At 36.9% G+C, this 17,787-nt stretch overlaps 1 long non-coding RNA gene across 3 annotated transcripts in view; it reads left to right on the top strand.

Moving 5' to 3' along the window:
• The first annotated feature begins 953 nt into the window (after nucleotides 1-953).
• Nucleotides 954-17,787, top strand: part of LOC102402392 — an 85,998-nt gene continuing 69,164 nt past the window's right edge. For all 3 annotated transcript variants that reach the window (XR_006640360.1, XR_006640358.1, XR_006640359.1), the window contains exons 1-4: nucleotides 954-3,602; nucleotides 4,070-4,308; nucleotides 5,064-5,213; nucleotides 7,112-8,671. This is a non-coding gene — a long non-coding RNA (uncharacterized LOC102402392). The remainder of the gene's footprint in view (nucleotides 3,603-4,069; nucleotides 4,309-5,063; nucleotides 5,214-7,111; nucleotides 8,672-17,787) is intronic.

The raw sequence follows: 17,787 nt of genomic DNA, 5'->3' as shown, positions 1-17,787 counted from the left end.
TGCATGGGATTTCACTAAGTATAAATTTGTAAATATAACAATATCATGAGGTGGCTTCTATGAATGTATTAGCAGTGGAATACAACTCATAATTGGCTTTTAGGACTGTGTAATATTTTGGTGTTCAGTTGCTCAGTCATGTCCCACTCTTTGCGACCCCATGGACTGCAGCATGCCAGGCTTCCCTGTCCATTACCAACTCCTGAAACTTACTCAAACTCATGTCCATTGAGTGAGTGATGGCCCTCCAACCATCTCATCCTCTTTAATCCCCTTCTCCTGCCTTCAATCTTTCCCAGCATCAGGGTCTTTTTAAATGAGTCAGTTTTTTGCATCAGGTGGCCAAAATATTGGAGTTTCAGCTTCAGCATCTGTCTTTCCAGTTAATGTTCAGGACTGATTTCCTTTAGGATGGACTGGTTGGATCTCCTTGGAGTCCAAGGGACTCTTTAAGAGTCTCCTCCAACACCACAGTTCTAAAGCATCAATTCTTTGGCACTCAGCTTTCTTTATAGTCCAGCTCTCACATCATACATGACTACTGGGAAAATCATAGCTTTGATTAGAAAGGACTTTTGTTGGCAAAGTAATGTCTCTGCTTTTCAATATGCTGTCTTGGTTGGTCATAACTTTTCTTCCAAGGAGCAAGCGTCTTTTAACTTCATGGCTGCAGTCACCATCTGCAGTGAATTTGGAGCCCAGAAAAATAAAGTCAGGCACGGTTTCCACTGTTTCCCCATCTATCTGCCATGAAGTGATGGGACTGGATGTCATGATCTTCGTTTTCTGAATGTTCAGTTTGAAGCCAACTTTTTGACTCTCCTCTTTCACTTTCATCAAGAGGCTCTTTAGTTCTTTGTTTTCTGCCATAAGGGTGGTGTCATCTGCATATCTGAGGTTCTTGATATTTCTCCCGGCAATCTTGATTCCAGCTTGTACTTCCTCCAGCCCAGCATTTTTCATGATGTACTCTGCATATAAGTTAAATAAGCAGGGTGACAATATACAGCCTTGACGTGCTCCTTTTCCTACTTGGAACCAGTCTGTTGTTCCATGTCCAGTTCTAACTGTTGCTTTTTACTTTTCCAGTGGAGCACATTTTTCCATAACTCTCCACCATGACCCGTCCATCTTGGGTGGCCCTACACAGCATGGCTCGTGGTTTCATTGAGTTAGACAAGGCTGTGGTCCATGTGATTAGTTTTCTGTGATTGCCCTTTTATGGAGAAGGCTAAGAGGCTTATGGAAGCTTCCTGATGGGAGAGACTGACTGAGGGGGAAACTGGGTCTTCTTCTGATGGGCTGGACCATACCCAGTACATCTTTAATCTGATTTTCTGTTGATGGGTGGGGCTGTGTTACCTCTCTGTTTTTTGACCTGAGGCCAAACTATGGTGGAGGTAATGAAGATAATGGCGACCTCCTTCAAAAGGTCCTGTGCACACACTGCTTTTACTCAGTGCCCCGGCCCTGTAGCAGGCCACTGCCGACCCAGGCGTCCACCAGAGACTCCTGGCCACTCACCAGCAAGTCTGAGTCAGTTTCTTTTGGGGCCGTTGTTCGTTTTTCTTGGGTCCTGGTGCACACAAGGTTTTCTTTGTGCCCTCCAAGAGTCTGTTTGCCCAGTCCTGTGTAAGTTCTGGCGGCTCTGTTGTGGGGTTAATAGTGACCTTCTCCAGGAGTGCTTATGCTATACCCAGGTCTGCTGCATCTAGAGCCCCTGCCCCAGCAGTAGGCCCCTGCTGATCCATGCCTCCACAGGAGACACTCAAACTCAAAGGCAGGTCTGGCTCAGACTCTGGCATCCCCAGTGAGCCCAAGGTTTTGTTTGAGACCTTTGAGCATCTCTGGCGGATATGGGGTTTGATTCTAAACACAATTTCGTCCCTCCAGCCATCTTGCTGGAGCTTCTCCTTTGCCCTTGGATGTGGAGTTTATTTTTGGTGGGATCCTTCATTCTCCTATCAACGGTTGTCCAGCAGCGAGTTGTAATTTTGGAGTTGAGAAGATAAGCGCCTGACCATCTGCTCTTCCATCTTGGGTCTATCATTACAGTTTATGCAGTGATTTTTGGGGCATAGGGATACCTAGATTGTCTCCATGTCTTCAGATTGTTAGATTCTCATAGGAAAAGATTAGACTGTATATTTTTAACAAAGAAAAATGACCAAAGGATTTTATTTTTATCTTTAGGAAGAAAGGAAGACATTAAAGGAATTGTCATTTAAGTCATAGCTGTTCTTATAGCTAACATAAAGTAATGGTTATTTTGCTATACTATATACACATACTGGTTGAGAATTTATATGCATATACAAACATACTGTAAATGTATAATACACATACATATGTAAAATTAGTTTTAGGGATAATTTCTTTTTAAACATCTATTCATGCTTTACTTTTTTTAGGAAAAAAATGAAAATGGAATTTCAGTTATAAGCTTAAATGTGTAGAAACCTGCTTCATTTATATCTAAACGAATGTTAATTTTTATATAAAATGTTTAAGTGGCTATGTATTTTTTTAATGTTTCCATATATACTTTTGTGAGAACAGAATTTCTGTGATTTTGAGGTTTTTTTCTGAGAGCTTTTGAAAGTTTTCTGGTGGGTAGTTAAATTTGTATAGTATAATCAGTAACTAATGTCAGGAGTATTCTCAGTTACTTATAATGTAAATAATGAAAATTTGTTAGAGGTATCATTAGTATATCTTATTTTGTATAGCAGTTTGGCAATGACAATCAAAATTTGCATATGTAAAACTTTTGAAATGATAAAACTTGCTGATGGGATTTTACCTATTACTGTTCTCAAATTCATAAAGAAGAAAATATGTTACAGATTGTAACATAATTTGAATGTCTGAAATATACATCATTAAAAGAAGAACTGTAATGATAGCTTATTTGTTTGACTGTCATTCAGACACTGAAAAAATATTCTGATATTGAAGAATGTTTTAAGTTGATTCTTTTAATTGTCATTTTTGAACAGATAACAACTAAATGTGTATGCTGAGATGTGTCCATATGCCTCTGTTTGAAATATTAATGGTTACTATTCCTAAGGAATGGGTTTATTCTGACATGATAATAGAGTTAAATAATGCTTACTCAGTAGTGTTAACTATAATGGTGATTATTTTAGCATTCTTTTTGAAACTTTTGCACATGTAAGTTCAGTACTAAAACATATGTTGCTACATGACAATGTAAAAGTGTAAATGTGCATTATGGAATAGAAAGTTGTCTGGAAAATCATAGCAAAAATTTAACATTACTATATAAACATACCAGGAAAAAGGACAGCTGCTATTTACTGCCTTTAAATTTTTAAATGTATTTCGAAAGCAACATCTAACAACCAAAGGAACTTAAAAGATACAGCCAGTTTGTGCTTGTCTTCATCATTACCTGTTGACATTTTGGGAGTGTTGGGCCGTTGTATCCAGCTTTGTATTCCCAGTGACTGTTACGCGTAGTTCTGAGTGATCATGAAGAACGTGTGACTTAGATACTACTGCCGCAGAGAGTTTTAAACAGTGAAACAAAGAGAATTTGATTACCCTTGGAAAGAAGGGAGAAGATGGGATTTGAGGTAGGTGCTATACAGTTATATTTGGGTTGACAAACACATGAATGATAAAAATAGTCATTGAAAGTTTCTATAAAGGGCAATTTTATAAGATAGTGCCATATTTGTGGCTAATTGTTGAAGGAAAGTCTCTTGGAATAGCTTGGGAATTACTCTTAATTAATGGGCCTAATAGCATGGATTATTGTCTTTTACAGTAGTTTGAGTCTGTTAAATGGATTGATCATAGGTCTTCATGGCTTTTTAGATTATTCAGAATTGGTATGAAAAATTTCAGTAGTCTCAACATTCATGCTGAAAGTACTCTGAGAAGGTGTAAGTAAAAAAAAAAAAAATTCCATTTGGGTTAGTCATATTTGCTAGTTTTTTAATTTGCATTCACTATTCCTGTCACTTCTAAAGTTATAATTAGTGTCTCCTGGAGTTTTATTTGTATCTGACCTTGGCTTTATTGTATTCTTGCTTCTCAGGTAAATATGGTGAAAGAAGAACATAGCATGCAGATAATCTGAGGATATCTGACATCATCAGGAACATTCTTCTTACGGAGTTCCTTAATTTATAAATCTCAACTGTAAATCACAAGTAAGAAGGTTCTGGATCAAGAAATGCTGTATTAGGACAAGATTTTGGCTAGGCTCAGGAAAATAACACTGGTGCAGACTTTGTTCTTGTGCAGCTTGGAATTATCAGATATTCCTGAGAATCGGTAAGTAAGACAGTTATTTAAAAATATAATTGTATTAAAGATGGAGTCCATGAATAATGTAGGCGATGGCCTGCCTTCAATTAATTTACTTAACACCAAACACAATAACATAACTAATATTGCAAAACAAATGATCAATATTTTACTAGTTTTAAATTAGGAAATAGACCCGCTATTTTTGCATGTGTAGTTTGGTGGTATGATAATGGTAGAGGTTGATGGCAGCCTAACAAAGGTGCTAATATAGAATAATAGTAGTAAAGTCATGTTGAAGTTGGAGAGTTGAATCAGCTACAGGATTGATTAATGAGGAACTGTTTCTAAGTGTTAGTTTGACATTAGTCTCCACTTAAGCTGCTGCTTCAGTGTTTGGTCAGAATGCTGTGTGTTTTACCTTACTATGTTTCTTTTTCCCTGTAGGGAGGTAGTAGTTTAAGAAAAGATACTTTTGCCATCTTTGTTTTAATGTCAATAATTATTGTCACCAGACCAGTTGCATTATTGCTCATTCCAGGTTTTCTTCACTCCCATCTCTGGGCTCAGGAAAACCCCTTGGTGATAGTGATTGTAAGGGCAGTCTGAGTGCTCATTTGATTCAGGGCAGGGCACTTTGGTTAGATAGGAACTGATATTCTGCTTTTCTTAAATTTGATAGAATTTTGGTAGCAGCTAGTGTTTATTGTTCAGATAACATATAGGTAACAAATTATGCTAAATTTGGTGATATATAATACATTCTAGTGCTATTTCTACAGATTCTGTGGGTGAAGATTTCTGAGAGTTCCAGAATGTATGAAGAATCAACTGGGAAGACCCAGTTCAATGATGGAGAGTGATTCAAACCACTAGAGTCTTCTGGATACTTCTTCACTCACATCTGGCACTGGTTTTAGATGACTTGGAAGGTTGGGCTTAGCTAAAAGGCTTTTAACCGTCACACAGGTTCTCACTTGAATCATAAAAAGAAGTGTTTGAAGTGGCATGACCTTTTTTGATCTAGTTTCAGAGGTCATGTAACATCATTTCTGCCATATTCTGTTGGCTAACCTTATCATATGGCCAACCAGAATTTCATAGCATGGTGGGATAATGCCAAGGTGACTGCAGGCACAGATAGCTTGTAAGACTAGATTGAAGACAGTACAGTAGTTTAAGAGCTACAAATGTGGAGCTTCAGTAGTTTGTTGTTTTGTTCTTGAAGGGGTCCTTGATTTTCAGAATTCCACTTTTCTCACACTCAGAATCTCTTGTAGATAATTTTTGGCAAATACCTTACTCATTGCCTGACATAAAGTCATACTGAATTGTTTTGTGATTTGGGGAGTTAATTAGGCAAAAGATAAGAAATTAGAAAAAAAAAGTACATGATTTTTGGATTAAGTCACTTGGGAAATACAAAATAGAAAAGATTCAGGTCCAGTATGTAGATACTGAAATGTAGAATCTTAGAACTCCTGAAGCTGTGAAACTATAGGAAGAATGAGAGGGGACAGCTGTTGATAAAGTCAGTAATGTTGTAACAGATGCTGAATTCCTGCCCTTGACACTCCAGGAGCTTTTCCTTCATTTCCCATTCTACCTTGCTGTAAGATTACTTCATGGGATGGGCTGGCAAGAACTGAATACTGACAAATTGTTAAACATTCTTTCTCAGAAAGCCTTATTGCCCACCTGCTGTCCATGGGATAACCTTGAAAGTAAAGGTTTTAATCAGAAAATGTTTCCTTTTTCCTCAGGCATAAATCATAACTAAAGAGAAGATTACAGGCTTCCCTCATAGCTCAGTTGGTAAAGAAGATCCACTGGAGAAGGGATAGGTTACCCCCTCCAGTATTCTTGGCCTTCCCTTGTGGCTTAGCTGGTGAAAAATCCGCCTGCATTGCAGGAGACCTGGGTTCGATACCTGGGTTGGGAAGATCCTCTGGAGAGAGAGAGGCTACCCACTCCAGTATTCTGGCCTGGAGAATTCCATGGACTGTATAGTCCATGAGGTCACAAAGAGTCGGACATGACAGACCCATTGTCCTTTCATTTTCTTTCATTTTTTCAAAGAGAAGATTAATGGTTTTTTGAGAGGTACCTGCTCAGCCATTTTAATAGGAACTAGAGTAATGGGTGGAGAAGGCAATGGCACCCCATTGCAGTACTCTTTCCTGGAAAATCCCGTGGACGGAGGAGCCTGGTAGGCTGCAGTCCATGGGGTTGCTAGAGTTGGACATGACTGAGCAACTTCACTTTCACTTTTCACTTTCATGCGTTGGAGAAGGAAATGGCAACCCACTCCAGTGTTCTTGCCTGGAGAATCCCAGGGACAGGGGAGCCTGGTGGGCTGCCATCTATGGGGTTGCACAGAGTCGGACACGACTGAAGTGACGCAGCAGCAGCAGCAGCAGAGTCATGGATTAGGAACTAAAATGTTTTCCTAAGTTCCATTGTAGCCTCTATATCTTTAATATAGTTACTATTTTTCTTATCAAATGGATTAAGTTTCTTGGTTATTTTCATTGCAATATTTAGGTATTGGTATGTTTCTTATACAGAAAGCCATGTAGATTGCATGATATCATGAGTGAGTGAGCTGTAGATGAAAGAGTAATAAAAAGGAAGCATAGACAATGTGAGGAGACAATATAAGAAGCGAGATAGAAGACTACCAATACCTGGCTTTCTCATTGTTAAAAGAATTCCAAAGCAAATTTTGATTCACTTGTTGTTTTTTCATATTAGAATAGCTATTTATTGCATTTCATTTTATGTAATGAAATGAAGTGTGCTACTAACCTTTACCCATTTTTTTTCCCAGTGTGTTCTCTCAAGTGACGACTACGTAGGAAAACTGATACCGTTGATTCTGCCACCATCTTCCATAAAACCAAAAAATAGTCTTCATAATGTATGGCAAATCCTCATTATTGTATTGCAGCAGACACTCCCTGTAGATCGTAAAAACAGGCTGAGAAGGCTCAAATTTAAAGGGTGGTATTGGAGAGAATTGTAACCAGGCATGTGGACTGTTTTCATTGTTGCTAATGGACTGAATCTCAGGAGCTTGAATGATGGAGACATTGTTACACAAAGACGCTCAGTCAGGACTTTGTAATGTCAAAGCTTCATTTCATTGCTCCCAGAAGTATTAGTGCATATATTTAAAATTTTCATTTATCACAGAGAAATTTAAAATTGATTCATAAAAAACACAATTTTCAAGATTTCAAAGGATATGGAAAATTTTAAGTGTAACATTTTACTTCTTAAATGCCGTTTTTCCTCCTCTGATTCTGCCACGTCTGTCTGTCTTATCTACTTAATGATGAAATTTTGTGCATATCTTATGAGTTTATTGATAAATTAACACTCACGGCATTTTGGGGGATTTGTATATACTAGCCACAGATTTTTCTATGCAGTAAGTGTTGTTTATATATAAATTGTACATTTATCCAACTAATTTGTTGAAATAATTCCAATGAAACTGTGAAGACTAAGGATACCCAAAATTTATAGTTTCGAGTCCAAAGTAAAATAGATTTTCCTCTATTATATAGACAGGATTTCATCAATCTTATCTACAAGTGTTTATGTGGATATATTTCCTAAAACTGTATAAATGTTACATTTTTATTTTTTGGCAATATGATGTTACAAAGAAATTGCCTTTCTTCTGTTACTGTTCAGTCTGTCATCTTCATATATGCTTAATCCTTACAGTCTCTTGCATTATTTCATTTTGCTCTGTTTTTTTTTTCCTTTCAGTTTCCTTGGTATATCAATGTCTTAGTGTAGTGCAAATGAAATACCATATTTTATTGCTGTCAATTTACTGTGGTGTTTTGTATTTTGGTTGTGTATTAAAATATAATCATACTATGTTTTATGCCTTTTGAGGTTTGTGTTTTTCTTTAAAACATGTTTGTATTAGTATCATTTCTTCATCTGTGTTTTTTTCATCAGATGTTTTGCCATTTTATTTCTCTTTCCATTTATCCTTACTGTGGTTTTAAAGCATTACATATTCAAATTGTTTACCTTGACTTAGGTAGTTAAAAACTCATCTTCACTTCTACCATAATCATAGAAATTCTGACATATAATTGGTTGAATTTCTATTTATTTGTCTGCCTTACTTTCTATTGTTACTTTAAAATTACTGATGAATCTTCTATTCCATTGAGCTCTGTCTCATTTCTCTTCTTTTTCAGAATATTCCCTGTCAACACTTGCATTTTTTCTCTCAATTGATACTTAACATTACATTGCAAGTTGGAAAAAATAATGCAGTTTTTATTTCATTTGCAACAATTTAATAGATTAATTAGGAGAGACTAGATCTCTTTAAAATTGAGTCTTCCTGTCAAACAACAAGGTATGTCTTTATATTTTTCTAAAATCAAATTGTTATGTTGGAATACTGCTAGTTTAGCTTTCCTTTAAAATTCATTCCCAAGCATTTCATAGTTTTGTTAATATAGTGATAGGGATTGCAAAACTAGGTTTTTTTCCATATTAATATATGTAAATCAGCTTTAATATTTTTTAAATACAATTTCATTGAAACTCATTATGATTTTAATTTTTAAGTACTTAAGAGTCATCTTAGGAACTTTTTCTCCTTTTAAGAATTTTTCATCAAATTTAGTGACAGGTTTAATAAAATATATTTTGTTTTCAAGTTGATCATATTTGCCATTTTAATTATTAAGATAAAATAGCTGAATTTTTCTAAAAATGAAAATTTTTGTATCCAATGAATATGTGAACTACAATTTGTTTATTTTTATATTACCTCTTTTATAACCCTATTTATACCCCCTATTATAGCCATCATTATTTTATTGGCACTTTCTGAGAAGATAGTCCTAAACACAGAACTTTATTTTGTGTTTGCTTTACTAGCTCTGTCAAAACTGTTTTGAATGTTTTTTCATGTAGACTGGAAAACAGAAAATACTAGCCTTATTTAGTTTTTAATTCTATATTGATATATGACTTTATACCTCCATGAATATTGCAGGGAACTACATAGGCTTTTGTTGTTGTTCATTTGTGTTTTTAATATTTTCCAACTAATGTAAACATCTTTCCTCTGCAGTATACAGTTATAAAAAGCAGTAAATGTCTATTGATGTGCTATTATCAACTGATAATTTTATACATCTAAAGTGGTATCCAACATTGCATGTAGTTGTCAAAGTCTGCTTAATCTCTCATTTGGGACGGGTGTTCAGTTTGCTTGGATTTTCTTGATTTATAACACTTGGAGAATCTACAAAATACGTGAACCACGTGCATCTGGGTTTGTGTGCTTTTTTTTCTTTCCTTTGAGTTTGAAATTATACACTTTTGGCAAAAATACTATGGAAGTGATGTAGTTCTCAGTTCATCACTGCTGCTGCTGCTAGCTGCTAAGTCGCTTCAGTCGTGTCCAACTCTGTGCAACCCCATAGACGGCCTCCCACCAGGCTCCCCCGTCCATGGGATTCTCCAGGCAAGAACACTGGAGTGGGTTGCCATTTCCTTCTCCAAGGAAATCACTAGGGATCATATAATGTTGACAGTGGGCTTCCCTAGTGGCTCAGTGGTAAAGAATCCGCCTGCCAAGCAGGAGACTTGGGTTGCATTCCTGGGTCTGAAAGACCCCCTGGAGGATGGCATGATACCCCACTCCAGTATTCTTGCTGAAGAAATCCAATGGACAGGAGCCTGGCGGGCTACAGTCCATGGAATCACAAGAGAGTCAGACGTTCTAACCAACAACAAATGTTGACAGTGCCTTATGACTAGTGATGTAGCTTTACTTACTTAGTGTTGTAATTAATAAGTATCTTTTGTGAAAGATAATGCCAGTACTCTTTATCGTACTTTGATATGCTAATTTTAGTGTGCATTGAAGTTTCTTGTCAAATCATAATTTTAAGAAAATCTGTTAAGTCTACATTTTATTTTTATTTTTTTTAATTTATTTATTTTAATTGGAGGCTAATTACTTTACAATATTGTAGTGGTTCTTACCATACATTGACATGAATCAGCCATGGATGTACATGTGTCCCCATCCTGAGCCCCACCTCCCACCTCTCTCCCCATCCCATCCCGCTGGGTCATCCCAGTGCACCAGCCCTGAGCACCCTGTCTCATGCATCAACCCTGAACCAGCAATCCACTTCACATATGATAATATACACGTTTCAATGCTACCCTCTCAAATCATCCCACCCTTGCCTTCCCCCACAGAGTCCAAAAGACTTCTTTATATCTGTGTCTCTTTTGCTGTCTTGCATATAGGGTCATTGTTACTATCTTTCTAAATTCCATATATATGTGTTAGTATACTGTATTGGTGTTTTTCTTTATGACTTGCTTTACTCTGTATAATAGGCTCCAGTTTCATCCACCTCATTAAAACTGATTCAAATGTATTCTTTTTAATAGCTGAGTAATATTTCATTTTGTATACATACCACAACAGTCTTATCCATTCTTCTGCTGTTGGACATCTAGGTTGCTTCCATGTCCTGGCTGTTGTAAACAGTGCTGTGATGAACATTGGGGTACATGTGTCTTTCAATTCTGGTTTCCTCTGTGCCTACATTTTACCATGTGAAGTTGTCCGATTGGGAGTTGTCCATTCTCCCCCAGTTTTTCAGTTATTCATTTCAGTGTAGACTCATGGATATTTTCTTTACCCTATAGATAAAGATGGGTCTCCACTACACTACATTTTTTTTTCCTGAATTATCCTACATTTGGCCTCTGTCTTTTCAACATGTCCCTATCCTTTCTCTAGTAACAGTATCCAGGTTCATTTTGTTCTTATCTTAACCCCAGTGTGAAACCCACCATTTCTCCTAGGATCCCTGGTTCCTTAAAGGGAAATAAAATTTGAGAGCAAGATAAGTATCAGAACTTCATTTTTCTTTTTATGGATTTCTGTGTATAAACCACATTTTTTCTGTTGATGAACTTGGGTGTTTCCGCTATTTTACTTTGAATAATAGGGCTAGTAACATCCACATTGAACAGTGATTCTATGAACACTGGTATAGAAATGTCTGAGTCTCTGTTTTCATATCTTTTGAATTTTTACTTAGAAATAAAATTGCTAGGAGTCATGGCAATTCCCTGGGTAGCTTTTTGAGAACTATCCAGTTTTTGTTATAAAAGTTTCAAAGACAGAAGAGAGTGTAATAAACTTTCACATAATTAGCAACTAGAACTAATAGTTATCAGAACATTGCCAAATTTTGAAAATTAGAAATACAGCGATACTTTGGGCCTATATGTATGTGTACAGAACACATGACTACAATTTCCTATCCCTAGTATTAACTAGAATCCTTTAATATATTTTAAAATAAATCCTCATGTAAATTTATTAGTTGTTTCAAAGGTACCTATCATAGTTGGAAGAAATCTGAATCCAAACTGGGAATGCATTTTTATCTAGGCTGCTTTTGGCTTAGTTTGGCAAATTTATTAATTTATTTCAGTTCAGTTCAGTTGTTCAGTCACGTCTGACTCTGCGACCCCATGAATCGCAGCACGCCAGGTCTCCCTGTCCATCACCAGCTCCTGGAGTTCACTCAAACTCATGTCCATTGAGTCAGTGATGCCATCCAGCCATCTCATCTTCCATCGTCCCCTTCTGCTCCTGCCAAACCCTCCCACCAGCAGAGTCTTCCAATGAGTCAACTCTTCGCATGAGGTGGCCAAAGTACTGGAGTTTCAGCTTTAGCATCAGTCCTTCCAGTGAACACCTAGGACAGATCTCCTTTAGAATGGACTGGTTGGATCTCCTTGAGGTCCAAGGGACTCTCAAGAGTCTTCTCCAACACCACAGTTCAAAAGAATCAATTCTTCGGCGCTCAGCTTTCTTCACAGTCCAACTCTCACATCCATACATGATCACTGGAAAAACCATAGCCTTGACTAGACGGACCTTTGTTGGCAGAGTAATGTCTCTGCTTTTGAATATGCTATCTAGGTTGGTCATAACTTGCCTTCCAAGGAGTAAGCATCTTAATTTCATGGCTGCGATCACCATCTGCAGTGATTTTGGAGCCCAAAAAGTAAAGTCTGACACTGTTTCCACTGTTTCCCCATCTATTTCCCATGAAGTGATGGGACCGGATGCCATGATCTTCGTTTTCTGAAGGTTGAGCTTTAAGCCAACATTTTCACCCTCCTCTTTTCACTTCAATCAAGAGGCTCTTTAGTTCCTCTTCACTTTCTGCCATAAGGGTGATCTCATCTGCATATCTGAGGTTACTGATGTTTCTCCCAGCAATCTTGATTCCATCTTGTGCTTCTTCCAGCCCAGCGTTTCTCATGATGTACTCTGCATATAAGTTAAATAAGCAGTGTGACAATATACAGCCTTGACGTACTCCTTTTGTAGTACATGGAACTGTTGTTCCATGTCCAGTTCTAACTGTTGCTTCCTGACCTGCATACAAATTTCTTAAGAGGCAGGTCAGGTGGTCTGGTATTCCCATCTCTTTTAGAATTTCCCACAGTTTATTATGATCCACACAGTCAACGGCTTTGGCATAGTCAATAAAGCAGAAATAGATGTTTTTCTGGAACTCTCTTCCTTTTCCCATGATCCAGCAGATGTTGGCAATTTGATCTCTGATTCCTCTGCCTTTTCTAAAAGCAGCTTAATATCTGGAAGTTCACGATTCACGTATTGCTGAAGCCTGGCTTGGAGAATTTTAAGCATTACTTTACTAGCATGTTGCTGCTAAGTCGCTTCAGTCATGTCCTACTCTGTGCAACCCCAGAGATGGCAGTCCACCATCCTCCCCTGTCCCTGGGATTCTCCAGGCAAGAACACTGGAGCGGGTTGCCATTTCCTTCTCCAGTGCATGAAAGTGAAAAGTGAAAGAAGTTGCTCAGTCGTGTCTGACTCCTAGCGACTCCATAGACTGCATCCTACCAAGCTCCTCCATCCATGGGATTTTCCAGGCAAGAATATTGGAGTGGGGTGCCATTGCCTTCTCCGTTACTAGCATGTTAAGTGAGTGCAATTGTGCAGTAGTTTGAGCATTCTTTGGCATTGCCTTTCTTTGGGATTGGAATGCTGACCTTTTCCAGTCCTGTGGGAACTGTTGAGTTTTCCAAATTGGCTGGCATATTGAGTGCAACACTTGCACAGCATCATCTTTCAGGATTTGGAATAGCTCAACTGGTATTCCATCACCTCCACTAGCTTTGTTAGTAGTGATGCTTTCTAAGGCCCACTTGACTTCACATTCCAGGATGTCTGGCTCTAGGTGAGTGAGCTTTGTGATTTTTTGAGTTTAACCTCAGATTTTTGAGTTGTCTCTTGTTAATGAAAAACACTTAAGGAAGTCACTAGTTAAAATACAAAGAGTTTTCTTGCAGTTACGACCATCAGAAGTTGCACCAGCAGGAAGAATGTGGATATTGTGATAATGGGTTTTGGTTTTGGAGAGATTTCCATGAAACACTAAGGAATTCATAGAACACATTATTACCTTTTGGTTGTGCTGTTGTCTTTTTATTTTTAACTCTGAACTGGTTTATAAATTAGCAGTAAGAAGTTACATTGGAAATGGTATTTCAAAGAATGCATGTGTGGTTGAATGGCATGGAAATAATTTTGAATACAAGATGGGTACCAGGGTCTCAGTAAATGAGCTGAGGAAAGAAAATTACAGTTTCATCATTTTTGTACTTATACCTGGTGTTTGTAGTCATGAGATAGATTTTTGTAGTTAGGATGATGGAAGTTGTTTTCCATGGAGTACCAGTTAAATCTTGGCATAAAGATGATACCCATCTGTCATGAGGCCTGGCTGCGTGATAACCTGATGTTTGTTTTCATTTGCCATCTCTTCCTCTGTACTCTCCCAGGTGGTGAACATGTGGACAAGAGGATCATAGATATCTTCTGCAGTGATTCCACAGCACTCAAATGTTGTCATTATTTCCCCCTTTTGGACATTGTTGCATCTTTGTATCCCAAAGGGCACATCTTTTATATATGTATACTCAGGAATAGAATTGGCATGCTTTTGAGAATTAATTGCCTGAAATGTTGTTTGTACTTCTCTGTGCTCTGAATATATCTTGTGTTTTCTTTATTGTTGTATTTACATCGTTGCATTTTTTTATCCATGTTTTACAAGTGTGAGATTTGTGTCTGATAAATGTAATTAATGCAACCCTATGGACACCTTAGTCTTGTCCCAGGTAATAGCCAGACTTTCACAGTGCCTCCCATGTGCCAGTTTTGGTATCATTTATAAGATACTCCTTATTTGAATCAGAAGCTCACAGTTTTTAGAGGGGTCCCAAACAAGATCTTGTTAAAATATATGTATTATCTGCAATAGACCTCTCCAGTTTTCCTCTTTATTGAATCTACTAGGTCTCATCTAGAGCAGTGTCTGATTCTTGATTATAGTTGTCATCTTTCCCATACCTGAATTTAAGATCTTGATCCCATCACAACTCTGGTTGTATAAGGAGAGCCAGATCCTTGTGTTGACATTTTGAACCATGATAATGCAATCTTGTAGAGAAATAGTTCCATAATTTTCTTGGCTATACTGGCATTTTCTTCTTTGGGACTGCACCAGAAAAAACACACGAGGTTTTCCTTTAAATCCACGTTACTCTGATGATCACCTAAGTGGGCTTAATATAGATAGATAGTTGTGTTTACTGAAAGTTTTATCTACTTCTGGAACATCAGATGCACTGTCTTATCAGGGAACTACTAACTGCATTGCCCAACCTCTCTCACTGTACAAGCCTGATACCTAGTGGGTTGAAACTGGGCATCCAAGAATGAAGGGTTATTAAACAACTTAGACTCTAGTCATTTATCCTTCATCCTACATTCCTACTTTCTAGGAGTGATAAGAGTTGACTGTTTGTGGTATAGAGGTCAGTAATTTGTCTATATTTAAGTTTATGTTGAGTGTATTTTACAAGTATGCCATCATTATGGTATTTGTTGTTTTACAACTTTATTTTTTCTTTAATATTTTGCAGAAATTTTCCAAACCAATAAATAGAGCTTATCTGCAGAGTTTCCATTGGCTGTATAAGTACATATTATAATTAATTTTCCATTTCTTCATTTGGAAATGCAGGTTAACTTTGTTTTTATTGTTGCATATAATTCTGTCATGTGTATAATTTTATATATAAAAATTGGTCTAATTCTGTGATAGATTTTTAGATGTGGAATTGTTGGACCATCAATTCTGCATATTTTAGTTTTAGTAGATACTGTAAGTTTGCTCTGAAATGTTTTCTAGGACAGCAAACATAAATGGAGAAATGGTAGTGCTAATTTCCATAAAAATTGTACATGGTGGATATTATCAGTCCTTTAACATTTTAGCCAATCTAATAGATGAAAATGGTATTTTTAACTTAAATGTAAATAGTAAGTGGCCATGAATAAAAAAAAGATAGTGACAACTCTATTCACAAGAGTTGTCAGAGGTAGAAACCATTGACCTCTTCTAAATGTAGTGCTTTGTGGGGGTTCACAAACTTCCTAAGTATATCTTATACCAGTGTTTATTTTTTCTGAATTTATTTTTGAAATACTTTTACATTTAGAATTGCAGAGATCTATAAAGAACCTCCATATACACGTCACCCAGATTTTTTCTACATTGTTTTCTTCTTTTTCTAGTTTTTCCTCCCTTCATCCCCATCTTTCCTTCCCTGTTTCTTTAACTTTCTACCTGCCCAGTTATTGTTCTTATATTAAGAATCCCTTATGAGTAAGTTCCAGATATGTCTAAATAACCCCAAATACTTCAGCATTCACTCTGTAAGATCCAGGGCATCCTTTTAAATTAACCTTGGTACGTTTCTCAAAATCATGAAATTGATCAGTAGTACAAATATATTACACTAAGATACAGTCTATATTCAGATTTCACCAGTTCTAAAATGTTTCTTTCTGTAATTTCTCCACCTTTGAGGACCTAGGAAAGGATCCTCTGTAACATTCAAGATGTTCACCTGTTTTCTTGAACTGACTGAGGAGTCCAGGTTCAGATTTGCTATAGATCAATATTCCATATAGATGGTACATTCCCAGTGTTCCTCCCTACTTTTGTTTGCTTTGTTAGGCTTCCATAACCTAATCTAGTGTCTGAGCCTGATGGCAAGTGAACTCCAGTCCTCTGTGGTACTGTGTATAGATTGCTACAGTAATTATGTTGGCTAAAATCTGTATGTTGCTAAATTCTATGTTCTCCGTAAGTAACCAAGGAACTATAAGCAATCTACCAGTCATAATTCCAAATTTTATGCCAGAATAAAGATATTCTGAGTTTTGAAAAATGGCCTGGTGGAATTTGATGAAATGTTCTTAATCATCCTGAATATGATGAGTTTCAAAATCTGACTCTTGGTGCTGAGGCACAAGTCAGGAATGGAAATGTCATACCGATTTATAAATTGTAAACCAATGCAGTATATTTACAGAGGTATCATGACCTAAGGCATTGGTTAAAATGATCACATGAGTATTCCCTGCTCTCTATTTCTAACTTTGTACTTAGTCTCTGATGACAGTCTTGTAGCGGAGGCTCAGTAAATGTCCTTATGTGTTTTAAGGGGAATATGGAAGTGAAGCCAAATTACTGATTGTAAACAAATGAAGTATGAGCTAAAAGAATGTGCAAAATAAACAGGCAAATGAATTACCATTAAAGAAAATTGTCATCTAAACAAGGAGAAACAATTGAAGACAGTCCAGGGACTAAGGACATTTTGTTATTATTTTAATATAAATATGGGGCTTTCAAACCTATAACAAGAATATCTTGGAAAATTTGAAATCTGCCTGACTAACATGCATCATCTTCCTTTTTTTTTTTTTACCAAATTCATAGATTGAGTCTCAATCTAGCAAAATCTTAAAATTTCCATAGAATGAAGGAAGTTTTTAAAAGTTAAATAGGAAATGATAACAGGAAAGCATTTTACTATTTAATTATTCTCCGGGATGTTAGCTGTGATACCAAACACTTTTTAATACATGAAGAGTAGTCCCAAAGAGAATTCAGTCTCTCTGATTTAAAAGTAAATGCAATGTCCTTATCTTGGAGAAGAAGGCAGGGATGCAACATGGCTGGATCTTTTTCATGAGGAAAGGTACCTTTCAAGGTAGCTGCTTGAAAACATGGAATGAAGATACAAAGAAGAGTAAACACATGGGTGACCATAGCACACAAGGACTCCTCATTAAAAAGAGGCCCAGCAATTACTTGGAGTCTCCAGTCACAGTGGAGCCTCTTCCTCCCATACAGAGCAGAATGAGTTAGTCTAGGAAAAGTTCAAGAAGATTGTAGCCTCTCAACTCTCTGTATTTCTTGACTTTTACTACTCTCTGATAAATCATTTATGCAGAATTCCATGACTGTGATTCTTGGGGTATTTGGTTTAACAAACATAGGACACTAAGTTCATTTCAAGGCAAAC

Source organism: Bubalus bubalis, chromosome 20 (genome assembly GCF_019923935.1).
Source record: "Bubalus bubalis isolate 160015118507 breed Murrah chromosome 20, NDDB_SH_1, whole genome shotgun sequence".
Taxonomy (NCBI): Eukaryota; Metazoa; Chordata; class Mammalia; order Artiodactyla; family Bovidae; genus Bubalus; species Bubalus bubalis.
This window is presented reverse-complemented; position numbering and strand designations above follow the sequence as displayed.